This window comes from Coregonus lavaretus, assembly GCF_964263955.1.
Source record: "Coregonus lavaretus genome assembly, chromosome: 33".
Classification (NCBI taxonomy): domain Eukaryota; kingdom Metazoa; phylum Chordata; class Actinopteri; order Salmoniformes; family Salmonidae; genus Coregonus; species Coregonus lavaretus.
In genome coordinates, this window is record NC_140020.1 from 14,392,707 (window position 1) to 14,406,141 (window position 13,435).

Below are 13,435 nucleotides of genomic sequence, written 5' to 3' on the forward strand. Positions count from 1 at the left end.
TTTGAAGATGCAAAATATATTTTTTTGTGAAACAAACAAGATATAAGACAAAACAACAAAAAACTTGTGCATGCATAACTATTCACCCCCCCCAAAGTCAATACTTTGTAGAGCCACCTTTTGCAGTTATTACAGCTGCAAGTCTCTTGGGGTATGTCTCTATAAGCTCGGCACATCTAGCCACTGGGATTTTTGCCCATTCTTCAAGGCAAAACTGCTCTAGCTCCTTCAAGTTGGATGGGTTCCGCTGGTGTACAGCAATCTTTAAGTCAGTCCACAGATTCTCAATTGGATTGAGGTCTGGGCTTTGACTAGGCCATTCCAAGACATTTTAAATGTTTCCCCTTAAACCACTCGAGTGTTGCGTTAGGAGTATGCTTAGGGTCATTGTCATGCTGGAAGGTGAACCTCTGTCCCAGTCTCAAATCTCTGGAAGACTGAAACAGGTTTCCCTCAAGAATTTCCCTGTATTTAGCGCCATCCATCATTCCTTCAATTCTGACCAGTTTCCCAGTCCCTGCCGATGAAAAACATCCCCACAGCATGATGCTTCCACCACCATGCTTCACTGTGGGGATGGTGTTCTCTGGGTGATGAGAGGTGTTGGGTTTGCGCCAGACATAGCGTTTTCCTTGATGGCCAAAAAAGCTCAATTTTAGTCTCATCTGACCAGAGTATCTTCTTCCATAGGTTTGAGGAGTCTCCCACATGCCTTTTGGCGAACACCAAATGTGTTTGCTTATTCTTTTCTTTAAGCAATGGCTTTTATTCTGGCCAGTCTTCCGTAAAGCCCAGCTCTGTGGAGTGTACGGCTTAAAGTGGTCCTATGGACAGATACTCCAACCTCCGCTGTGGAGCTTTGCAGCTCCTTCAGGGTTATATTTGGTCTCTTTGTTGCCTCTCTGATTAATGCTCTCCTTGCCTGATCCGTGAGTTTTGGTGGGCGGCCCTCTCTTGGCAGGTTTGTTGTGGTGCCATATTCTTTCCATTTTATAATAATGGATTTAATGGTGCTCCGTGGGATGTTCAAAGTTTCTGATATTTTTTTATAACCCTACCCTGATCTGTACTTCTCCACAACTTTGTCCCTGACCTGTTTGGAGAGCTCCTTGGTCTTCATGGTGCCGCTTGCTTGTTGGTGCCCCTTGCTTAGAGGTGTTGCAGACTCTGGGGCCTTTTAGAAGAGGTGTATATATACTGAGATCATGTGACAGATCATGTGACACTTAGATTGCACACAGGTGGACATTATTTAACTAATTATGTGACTTCTGGAGGTAATTGGTTGCACCAGATCTTATTTAGGGGCTTCATAGCAAAGGGGGTGAATACATATGCACGCACCACTTTTCCGTTATTTATTTTTTTAGAATTTTCTTTAACAAGTTATTTTTTTCATTTCACTCCACCAATTTGAACTATTTTGTGTATGTCCATTACATGAAATCCATTTAAATTACAGGTTGTAATGCAACAAAATAGGAAAAACGCCAAGGGGGATGAATACTTTTGCAAGGCACTGTATACGCATTCAGTACTTTCCATTTTTGACACATAAAGATATACAGTAACAGGGAAAAATGCTAAATTAATTTCAACAAGGTCACAAACGAATCGATTTGTAAAACAAAAGGATGTGTGCCCTAAGACAGAATACAGTGCCTTCAGAAAGTATTCATATCCCTTGACCTATTCCACGTTTTGTTGTGTTGCAGCCTGAATTCAAAATGGATTTAATTGTTTTGTTCACCCATCTACACACAATACCCCATAATGACAAAGTGAAAACATATTTTTAGAACAGTTTGCAAATTTATTGGAAATTAAACACAGAAATATCTAATTTTCAGAAGTATTCACACCCCTGAGTCAATACTTTGTAGAAGCACATTTGGCAGTGATTACAGCTGTGAGTCTGGGTAAGTCTCTAAGAGCTTTCCACACCTGGATTGTGCAACGTTTTCCCATTATTCTTTTCGAAATTCTTCAAGCTCAGTCAAATTGGTTGTTGATCATTGCTAGACAACCATTTTCAGGTCTTGCCATAGATTTTCAAGCAGATTTAAGTGAAAACTGTAACTCCGCCACTCAGAAACATTCACTGTCTTCTTGGTAAGCAACTCCAGTGTAGATTTGGCCTTGTGTTTTAGGTGATTGCCCTGCTGAAAGGTGAGTTAATCTCCAAGTGTCTGGTGGAAAGCAGATTGAACCAGGTTTCCTTCTAGGATTTTTGCCTGTGCTCAGCTCCATTCCGTTTATTTTTATCCTGAAAAACTCCCCAGTCCTTAACGATTACAAGCATACCCATAACATGATGCAGCCCCCACTATGCTTGAAAATATGTATTGGAATTTTCCCCAAACATAATACTTTGTATTCAGGACAAAAAGTGAGTTGCTTTGCCAAATTTCTTGCAGTATTACTTTAGTGCCTTGTTGCAAACAGGATGCATGTTTTGGAATATTTGTATTCTGTACAAGCTTACTTCTTTTCACTCTGTCAATTGGGTTATTATTGTGTAGTAAGTATAATGTTGTTGATCCATCCTCAGTTTTCTCCTATCATAGCCATTAAACTTTCTTAAAGTCACTAGTGTCCTCATGGTGAAATCACTGAGTGGTTTCCTTTCTCTCCGGCAACTGAGTTAGGAAGGACACCTGTATCTACCAATAGGTGCCCTTTTTAGCGAGTTATTGGAAAACCTCCCGGGTCCTTGTGGGGGAAGAATACTTTTGCAAGGCACTGTATGCGCATTCAGTACTTTCCATTTCCAGTACTTTCCAAATCTGTGTTTGAAATTCACTGCTCGAATGAGGGGCTTTCAGATAATTGTATGTGTGGGTTACAGAGATGAGGTAGTCATAAAAAAAATCGTGTTAAACACTATTGTTGCAACTTAGTACATGACTTGTTAAGCTAATTTTTACTCTTGAACTTATTTAGTTAGGCATGCCATAACAAAGGGGTTGAATAGTTATTGACTCAAGACATTTCAGATTTTCATTAGAATTTTTTTATTGCGAAAAACCTACTTTTTGACATTATGGGGTGTGTGTAGGCCAGTGACAAAACATCTACATTTAATCATATTACATTCAGGCTGTAACACAACAAAATGAAGAAAAAGTCAAACAGCCATTTAGTGGACAGCAATTGAGTATGACTGCATTTTTAATAAGATGCAATTTTTCACACCATGACATTTCAATAAAGGGCAACACTCAGTAAATTAAATACAAAACCGACATTTTGTAACAATGAGCAGAGTGTGTTGGTTGTGAGGAAATGTAATTCCACTTGATGTGCACCACACAGCCTGGGAGGCGACCAATTGGAGTTTAACCAAGTCTATTGTCATGCCTCCACTGCTTTCCATTACAGAGAGAGAGTGAGAGAGTGGGAGAGCGAGAGAGAAAGAGGAGAGAGAGAGAGAGAGAGAGAGAGAGAGAGAGAGAGAGAGAGAGAGAAACCCTCCAATATGTTTTGGAACAAACCAAAGAGCCTTCCCGTAATGAGAGACTTAGTTTGGATGGTTGATTCCATTCCACCTCCCAAGTCCCTTGCCTTCTTTACCACTTCTTTCACGGTAATATGTTATTTATTTCTATGTATTTAGTTGCAGTCATCATTCCAGGATTCAGTGTAGATAAAGGACAATGTGAGGGGTTCAAATGCACAACCACTGAGGGATATTTGTTCATTTACATGACGTAGGTTGAAGTGCCAATCAAGCAAATGTCACTGAATAATCAGTATTACATTAGTATGCTTCAAATCATACAAACCACAGCAGTATGTAATAACTGCACATTAGCTTTTGGAACAAATCAATCAAGTCAATGGGATTAAATAAAAAAATTAAAACATGTCAAGCACAACTGTTGCTATAGCAGATTTCATAAAGAGTGAACGACATAATGTTCTCGTTATAGTTACAGCACAGCATTTTGCTGTTCTGTCCCGTTTTTCACTCCTATTGCTTTATGGGTGTTTACTTTTTGTATGTTGATGTGTTCTCTACACTATGGTCATGTCTATCTTTGTTTCCATTGTGATGAACGTCTTTGTGATGAACTTGATTTCTTCTGTCACCATACGGTGCTTGTGAATCGTGAATAATTGGGTCTCTGTGCCATTGGTTGTTGTGGTAAGACAGTCCGTTTCCTCCTCCCAGAACGCATCACTCTGGAATCTGTTCTTCTCCACATTGATCATGTTCATGTGATGGAGACTGTTCACTGTCCCTGTTCCTGTGTCACTGCTTATGTACCTCTCTTCCTAACAGGGGTCCCCCCACCTCCCGCTGTCAGGAAAGCAATTAAGGAGGCAGGGAGGTCTAGAGGCAAGCCATCATACTATGCTTTTAACTTTGTTGTGCTGATTAGAGGCCTCTGAGGCCCTTACTGAGTTTGGGTTGACATACTGTTACAACTAACTTTAGAGGAGTAGACAAAACGTAATTATATATTTGTAAACAAAAAATATACAGTACTAGTCAAACGTTTGGACACACTTACTCATTCCAGCTGGTTAAGAGAATGCCAAGAGGGTGAAAAGCTGTCATCAAGGCAAAGGGTGGCTACTTTGAAGAATCTCAAATATAAAATATATTTTGATTTGTTTAACACTTTTTTGTTTACTACATGATTCCAAATGTGTTATTTCATAGTTTTGATCTCTTCACTATTATTCTACAATGTAGAAAATTGTAAAAAATAAAGAAAAACCCTTGAATGAGTAGGTGTGTCCAAACTTTTCCTTGGTACTGTATATATATTTAAATATAATACAATTTACTATTAACAACTAATATAGCAACTAATTAGTCCATTAACTCATGTTATGATAAATACACTACATGACCAAAAGTATGTGGACACCTGCTTGTCAAACATCTTATTCCAAAATCGTGGGCATTAATATGGAGTTGGTCCCCTCCCTTGTTGCTATAACAGCCTCCACTCTTCTGGGAAGGTTTTCCACTAGATGTTGGAACATTGCTGCGGGGACGTGCTTCCATTCAGCCACCAGCGCATTAGTTAGGTTGGGCACTAATGTTGGGCAATTAGGCCTGGCTCACAGTCAGCGTTTTAATTTATCCTAAAGGTGTTTGATGGGGTTGAGGTCAGGCCTCTGTGCAGGCCAGTCAAGTGCTTCCACACTGATCTCGACAAACCATTTCTGTATGGACCTCGCTTTGTGCACGGGGGCATTGTCATGCTGAAACAGGAAAGGGCCTTCCCCAAACTGTTGCCACAAAAGTGGAAGCACAGAATCGTCTAGAATGTCATTGTATGCTGTAGCGTTAAGGTTTCCCTTCACTGAAACTAAGGGGCCTAGCCCGGACCATGAAAAATAGCCCCAGACAATTATTCCTCTTCCACCAAACTTTACAGTTGGCACTATGCATTCGGGCAGGTAGCGTTCTCCTGGCATCCGCCAAACCGTGATTCGTCCGTCGGACTGCCAGATGGTGAAGCGTGATTCATCCCTCCAGAGAGCGCATTTCCACTGCTCCAGAGTCCAATGGCGGAGAGCTTTACACCACTCCAGCCAATGCTTGGCATTGCACATGGTGATCTTAGGGTTGTGTGCTTGGCCATGGAAACCTTTTTCATGAAGCTCCCGACGAACAGTTCATGTGCTGACGTTGCTTCCAGAGGCAGTTTGGAACTCGGTAGTGAGTGTTGTAACCGAGGACAGACGATTTTTACGTGCTACGCGCTTCAGCACTCGGCGGTTCCATTCTGTGAGCTTGTGTGGCCTACCACTTCGCAGCTGAGCTGTTGTTGCTCCTAGATGTTTCCACTTCACAATAACAGCACTTACAGTTGACCGGGGCAGATCTAGCAGGGCAGACATTTGACGAACTGACCTGTTGGAAAGGTGGCATCCTATGATGGTGCCACGTTGAAAGTCACTGAGCTCTTCAGTAAGGCCATTCTACTACCAATGTTTCTCTATGGAGATTACTTGGCTGTGTGCTTGATTTTATACACCTGTCATGAACGGGTGAGGCTGAAATAGCCGAATCCACTAATTTGAAGGGGTGTCCACATACATTTGGCCATGTAGTAACCTTTGCATACCTTTGATATAAGCCTTTAGATATTGTCGATAACTGTAACATCTATTTGTTCAGAATAGAAAATAAATTCCCATTTAAATATTTTCAAGTCCAGGAAACAAAAAGTCCTTTGTTGAATATGGCTATATCAACCGTGTTTCGTTAACTTAACCCACTCATTCTAATTCAACACTACTATAGATTAATAACCACTCTCTTCTGAATATCCGTTATACTACTAAGATAATTGCTCGCTAATGAGCACTAAAGGGTCTAAAGACCAGTCAGTCAGATTCTCCTGAGAGTTGTCACTAACACAGTGCTGGGGTACAGTATGCTGGAGGGGGTGTCTGACATGTCCTGTAGTCTGTACTGTAGCATGTTTACATGTCATGGACACCTACTGCCTACTGTGTGTCTCTACCTATGACGAAATGGAAATGATGTCTCATGCTGTTTGCCTGCACAGCACAGACAGACAGACAGACAGACAGACAGACAGACAGACAGACAGACAGACAGACAGACAGACAGACAGACAGACAGACAGACAGACAGACAGACAGACAGACAGACAGGTGGTAGTCTACACAGTGTATGCGCCAGCAGAAATTAGAAGTAACCCATTGGACCATGGCTGGACAGAGGACATGTTATACTATATCACATTCTTTATAGTCATTTAGTTACAAGCTATTGTTTATAGCCATGTACACATTCAACTTCATATAATTTCTCTGTTTGTTTCTGGGTAGGAATTCCGTTGCTGGGATTTGCTTGTTCTCATGCATTTACCTACATACAGAATATTTGAACGTTGTATGATTCCATAGAATGCAGTTTTATACATTTGTAACTATGTATTCTTTAAATATTCCTTAGTCCAGTTTTTAGTGGAGTGTTTATAGAAGTGTGTGTGTAAATGTATGGTGGCTATGCTATGCGGGGTCTTAGCTCACACGGCCTGTTCACCACACTCTCAGGAAGCATTCAGCATATCAGCTCGGACCCCATGAAAATGGTGAACGAGGCGGTGGAGGAGTCCACTGGCTGGGGCAACCTGCTTCTGACCTTTGCCTCCAGCCTGGTAGCACCTGAGGAGGAGGATGAAATCGAAGGTATACTTCACACATACTACCCTAATAATAGACAAAATAACAGCAACAACAGTAACATAATAAACAAAACACCATTGTATTTCTAAAAGAAAAAGGGCTAGCCCGCTTTGATTTGATGAGTCACCTGGCAGGTCATGCCTCATTCAACTTCAAGCTGTTTATTGACACATTTTCACCTCCGCCATTTCACCTCCATAAACGTGTCTGTGTGTCTGTGGTACACATATTCAGTAAAGCACACCGCTGCAACATTAAGTCTATATGGCTTCAGGAGGGATGCAGGAGAAATCTGGCAGACTGAGAACGTGTGAACCATAGCGCAGTCACTGGCTTCTCTCCAAGGCTAGCCTGTGGTCCTCTAAACACTCTACACAATACTATATATACTGTAAATCACAGTATGTTAAAAGGAGGTCCATACATATCAATCTGACCCTGTTTATCATATCTCATATTACATAATGTATTGTAATATTAAATACAAGCTCCATCCACACAGAGCTAATACTAGGATTCCAAACTCCAAACTAAAGAACGGGACACTGTTTTGCAGCCTTTCACACAGAATAATTTTGAAGTGGAAGAACAATGCTCTCGACCTGCAGCGTGATACCTATAACTCCTGTACCACATTTGTGTGCGACTGTTCTAAAAAAGAAATTCAAGTCAACAAAACAAAGCCCAAATCAGCTCTCTTTCTCTCTCTCATCAATCCCTTGCTTTTGTCTTTTCACCACTCACTGTTCACCATGCTCACTTTAATGTACAGATCTCATCTCCAAGCTCCACACTCACCATTACACAACATACTCAGCAGTTTATGTTTCCTCCCAACATCAGAACATACAGTTTACACAATGTTAGCTAAGGACATATGAAACAGCCAAGGAGCTAGTCTCCATTCCTTAGCTTAGCCTGCGATTCAGCTGGGTATTAGATGTATTTTTACCAGCCTTATTGAACCAGGAAGGAACTTGATATCAAGTATTCATTTCCAATGACAACCTAGCGATTTACCACTTCTTATAAGAGGAACTCTAAGTATACCCCAGTGTGGAGGACAACTACTGTACTACAGTTCAGGGACAAACTTCCTGCGGAACAGTAATGATTTGTGGCAGAGAAGCGAACACACATCAGTGTGATTTAGCAAAGCAAACATTTATAGTTAATTTAACAGCAGCACCACACGTACAGTTCACCAGCTGTAATTGAATTACAGTACAACAAAATAATGTAAGCAAATTTCACTTCGATTTTGCTAATAGTTTTGTTGTGCAATAAAGGGAATGCAGGAGAGTAGCACTAATGTCAGTCCCAATAGTAACTTGTTGAAGAAAGCAATGTAGTTTTATTATGCACACACACACACAATTAGAGCTGGAGTGAATCAATTAAAACATATACAGATGGATTCACTTTATAGTTCACATCCAGGTAGCTGCTGATGTAATATTGTGATATTTATAAAACATACCATGCGCTATTCATTATCAGGATGCACACACTATTAACTTTGATAAGGAAACTGTTTCAGATGGTAGTATGGCTCAGTTGGTAGAGCATGGTGCTTGCAATACCAGGGTTGTGGGTTCAATTCCCACAGGGGACCAATGCAAAAAATAAAGTCTGAAAATGTAGGCACTCACTACTGTAAGTTGCTCTGGATAAGAGCGTCTGCTAAATTATGTGAATATATTTGCTATCTGGTGATCAGCAATACTTTCTACCTAGGCCAAAAGAGTGAATTACAAGGTACAGTAGTGGTTAAAAATGTTATGAAACAGGAATATTATGCACACATTTTAGTTATCAATACAAAATGCATGTAGACATTCAGTATGGCAGCATGGAAATACCTCCAAACACATCTACAATATCATCCAAAGGTACAGAAGTCTTTGTCATACAGACTAAAATTAAACTGACCCCACTGCATCCCTTGGCTCAGTCATATCATACACACATACACACACACACACACACACGGTAACAGTGAAAGTAACAGTGACCTCTGCTCCCTGTTAAATGATAGAGAGAGTGAGTCTGTGGAGGGATGGAGGGGAAGACAAAAGGAGATAATAGAGACAGAGAAAGTAAGAGGGAAGGGTTGTCCCACGGTGGCTATGCATAGCTCAGTGGACTAAATGCAGATAGATGCTGACCTGCCTGGCTGTCTGACAGCTGTCTGTGAGTTACGACTCAAATGGCAGTGACTATTTCTGTCTTACTGTAGGGTAGACACTTTAACCACTCGTACAGGCACAACATAGTGTCCAGGTTTTGTGACGCCAAAGCACTGGCATCTTCTTAGTACTTCAGATTCATAGCACTAAATAACAAATTATTAAATATATAAGCTTTAAAACATTATTCATTGCTTTAATGTATTTATACAACCTGGTAACATTATCTCTTAGGCTAATGTGGTTTGAAAGGACCTCCTTCTCTCTGCAGTAATAGAGATATATTTCAAACACACCCCACAACATCAAATACACCATGCAGGATTAGCATTTTCCTCTCATTTAACTTCTGAGAGAAAAAAAAAATCCCAAATGTGAATATCTGCTATTCATAGCTAGAGCCAGTTTAGCACAGACGAGGTGGGTGTATTTTCACATCTCCCTTGAAGAATGGCTGACTCGTCAAATCAAACTGCTCTGCAGAAACTCAACCTGTCTACTGACTTTTGTGGAGATCACACTTGTTTTCCTCACAAACTTAGCATAACACAAACTTAGCATAACACAGCTGACATGTTATTCATAATTCAGCTACCACTCCTAGTCTCTTCCACAGGAATACATTCCACTAAATCGTCCACCTTTGCTCTGAGATCCATAGTAAACAAATGTACGAGCTGTTGTTGCTGTTGTTGTATAGTCTACTGCCTCTCATTGAGTTGACTTATACTCTTTTGCGCCTTAGTGATTTTTAAGAGGTGAAAATAAGGCGCCTGCAGCTGGAGAAGAGCTTTACTCCCACTCTGATCCACATTCATATTTGATTTTGCCTTCATCAATGATTCACTAGATCTATTTTGTTGGTTCCTTTCTTACACTAACATTTTTTTTCCACATCTGTTATTTAGGTGAGCTACATCCGGTGAAGAAAAAAGGTTTGTTTTCATTTATCTATTAATTTTCCATAGGTTTTTTACTTATTCATCAATGTTTTATAATAGCTGTTTTCTTCATGCTATTTATACCACAGATGTTAGTGAAAGGAAAAAACATATTGGTTGAGAAAAGCTTTCTGGCTACAGCACTATTGTCAGTCAATGTGAATGCTAGCTCTTCTGCCTGCTACTTCCTGTGCCCTTAAAGGACTCATACACAGCTACAGGTTACTGTGAGGGACGCAGGCTTGGCTTTACAGCTTTGCAGGCGTCCACATGACCTGAGATAACAATCTCACTCATCCGGCCACTAATTAAGCTTTAGAAGTCAAAACCTTGTTTCCTACAGCAAGAGCTTAGACGTGCCGCTTAGTCACTCCAACCCTGCTGCTGAAATGCAGGTCACTGCATGGAGTCAGACCTACAGGACCTACACCATTTGTAATTGACTGCAGTGTAATGTGTATGATGGAGGTTTAGCTGTATCCAGTAGGCTATACATGCTTGGCTGTGCCAGAGACCCTAACAGAATGACCTGATAATATACGTCTAAATCTCTCTTATACTGTGAAATAATATTGTTTCATTCACTTCCCTTTGACCTGCACTGTTGGAGCTCGAAGCTTAAGATATTCACTGTACCCTGCATTTACATCTGCAACCATGTGCATGTGACTAATAAACTCTCCAAATCTCTAAATCTCTAAATCTAACACACTGCTGTCTAATACCTAAGGATTCTGCCCCTCTATCTCTCTAGATGGTATTTTGAAACCATTCCACTGCTTATTTTTCCACCACCTATCTGCACTATGCAATTCCCCTCACTCTTTAGGAGCCTCAGATCAGTGACAAAACAGATAAGCAAAATGAAACCTTGACACAAGATGACATTATGCTTGTTTTAGTTTTTTTATGACCAAATCAAATTTGAACATTTAATTAATGTAGGTAAGCTGCCCCAAGGATTTGAAAATGTTATATAGGCTGAAGTTAATGGGGGTTGATTTTGTGGAGTGTGAGAGTATTTTGTGGATGTTCACCTTGGTACGTAACAGTAAAACCGCCCCAAAAGATATAGGATGGTACATTGAAGAGGATCATCATGCTGAAATTGAGAAGGGGGGAACAGAAGGTACCATGGCCATGCTTTCCAGGTTTATAGGTAAACATAAGATGTTTACTATATTTAAACTACATTAGACCGATTGTAGTTTAACTAGAATGGCAAAGTAACAAATGCACATACTGGTAAGCAAAATCAATGGATATCACTCTAACAATGCTGTTCTGCAGCAGTAACAAATGGTTTGTTGTTTTGTGGCTTTGCTAAAATTCTTACATTTTATTCACATAACCATCGTATTAACTTGGCTACTTGCAGTACTCTTACTAACTTCTTATCCATAGTCACACTTGTCAAGGGACATGGATCATGTTTTAATGACTTTTTGTGTTCTAACCTCTTGCTGCTGAAATCACCTTCCTTCCTACCTCATAGCTGCATTCCTACCATCCAGAAAACAAGGTTTGTGCCTTCCTGTTCTTAATATGATGTTCATATTGAAAATTAATCAGATATTAAATAACATTAGGCATGCATTGATGATTGATACATTGGAGTGAGGCATTTTGCTGCATGATGTCTATAAGTGGGAATTTGTACTGTTGCCAGATTTACAGCAAATGTGTGTTATCCTGTCATGAATTGCTATATAATGTGATATTACTAGCCTGTACCTGTGTGTGATTACTTGCTCAATTTGTTCCCAGACACCGTAATTATACTCCCAGAAGCTACTACAGACAACTGGTCCATTTACCTTAATTATTGATCGCTGTAATACATGGTCATTACACGTCTTCTGGATGTTGATATTGTAGTAGGACAAAATCTAATAGTACCATTAATTTCAGTGACTTCTCATTTCAATTGTCATAGTTAATTCCAGTTATAAATAGACCATTACAGTTTATCTCAGTCTGACTAATTATTTGGTAGTACTATGGTACAAATATTCTTAAAGGGGCAGTGCAGTCAAAACTAAATTTTCCTGTGTTTTACATATATTTCCACACTATGAGGTTGAAATAACACTGTGAAATTGTGAAAATTATGATAATGCACTTCTAGGGCTCTATTTTAACAAACCTTATGCAATGGTCAATCTAAGTGCAGGTCAATCTCAGTGCATCGCTATAGGTTCAGGGGTGTATTTTTGCTATTTTCACTATTACAATTATTGGTGCACTTGCTGGCCTTGGCACAAAAGGGCTTGGTTTTGATTAATAAACAAGTTGTGGGTATGTCGAGGCTTGGCTCCTCACTGGCCAATCAGAATGTGCTCCATGGCGAAATATGAGGTTGCTTCAAGTTGTGTATTTACGGTCTTCTATGTATTGCCTTGGAATCAACGCCAATTCCAATGATAGTCCGTTATAGTTTGTTAAATGGCTTACAGAAACGAAATATCAAAATGTAGACTTATCTTGTACTGCGCCCAAATATGTGAACATAATCGGAACCATTTTACAGATCATATCATATTCACACATCTCCAGGAGTTGCATTGCATGTGTGCCACGGAGTTGTCGCCATAAAAGCAGGAAGGTGAATAATTCCTATAAGTTTCATTGTAATAAAATTAAACGAAAAACAAGTAACATGTAAAATGTAATTATATCATAACATCGCTTGGATGAAAAAGACAAGCAAGGGAGCCGACAAAAGAATATACTTCATAGAGAGGAGGGGAGGCTATGCTTGGTTTTTAATCAAATAAAACAAAATGGGAAAAAACATTAGTTTTTTATGTTGCTAAATAAAGTAGTAAGAAAGCAGATTAGTCTACTCTTGTTCCATGCCCATATGGCCAGTGTGCGTCACGGCTGGATAGGCTGTGTTTCCGCTGTCAAAATTAATGCCATAACCAACTGCATTACCAAAACCAGCTTTTGGTTGGTCTTAAATATCCCTATCAGTGCTGCCTGAAATTAGCACTTTGGATCATGTTTTTAAGGACACACCTCAAATATTTCCAATCCCGCCCATCTGAGCGCAAGCGAACTGATATAAGACAGGTAAATTGCCGAACCTGACTTTAGGGCTGGAAAATGCCAGTGCGCCAG